We start from the raw sequence: 977 nt of genomic DNA, 5'->3' as shown, positions 1-977 counted from the left end.
TCTTTCCTGCCATGGCAGGGGGTCGGACTTGATGATCTGCTCAGGTCCCTTCCGACCCTACCAACTATGGAACTATGAAACTATGATTCCTGCAGGTCCCTCCATGTTTTCTTCCCCTTCCCCTCTCCCATCAGGAAGGGCAGAAAGTGCCTCCACTGTTGCCTGCAGTGTCACAGGCACAGTCACTGTCTCCTGCTCTGTTGCTGTAGCTATTATTACTAAAGGTTCAGGGTCAGCTCCTACCTGCCATCCTGCCAGAGGGCTGAGCAGACAAAGGCCACTGCTGCCCAAGCAGTCAGAGGCCCAGGACAAACAGGAAGCCAACTATCATATTGACCAGTCTTGTGTGCTCTGAAAGACCTGCTGCTAATCAGTAGCTAGTCAGACCCTTACCCCTGTTGAGCTGGGGGCTGCTTGGCCTGCTTGCTGACCTAACTCCTGACATCCATAATCGAGCAGAAATATGACCATCATAGAACTTGCCACCAGCCTACTTTGTGAAGTGATCTCACTTGGATGCAAAGCAATGTTAACACAAGGGTCAAATCAGTACATTTTTGGTTGGTAGGATAACAATATAGCAAGTTCCAAAGCACGGCTGCAATTCTGCCTCCTGTACCTCTGATGGGGGTAGAGGGAGGCACAGCCTATGTATGAGCCTGAATTACTTCCTGTCCAGTATCAACTTGTATTCTAACTTTGCAGATGTTTTCCTTTATTTTTACTTGTAAGAACAGGTTTCTAAGTAATTTCAATGTATGAACCTTATTAATATCAGAATGATTTGCATGGAAACTATTCAGTTATTAATTTGCCAATTAATTGCTGGGATTTCTCCTTACAGGAAGCAGGAGGATCAGACTGGTGAATGGGGCAGGTCGCTGTGCTGGGAGAGTGGAGGTTTATTACCAGGGCACCTGGGGGACTGTCTGTGATGATTCCTGGGACTTGTCTGATGCCAGCGTAGTTTGCCAACA

At 47.5% G+C, this 977-nt stretch overlaps 1 pseudogene; it reads left to right on the top strand.

Annotated features, from left to right (window-relative positions):
- LOC112547874 overlaps positions 1-977 on the top strand; it is a 10,067-nt pseudogene that overhangs the window by 7,812 nt on the left and 1,278 nt on the right.

Source organism: Alligator sinensis, unplaced genomic scaffold, assembly GCF_000455745.1.
Source record: "Alligator sinensis unplaced genomic scaffold, ASM45574v1 scaffold537_1, whole genome shotgun sequence".
Classification (NCBI taxonomy): Eukaryota; Metazoa; Chordata; order Crocodylia; family Alligatoridae; genus Alligator; species Alligator sinensis.
This window is presented reverse-complemented; position numbering and strand designations above follow the sequence as displayed.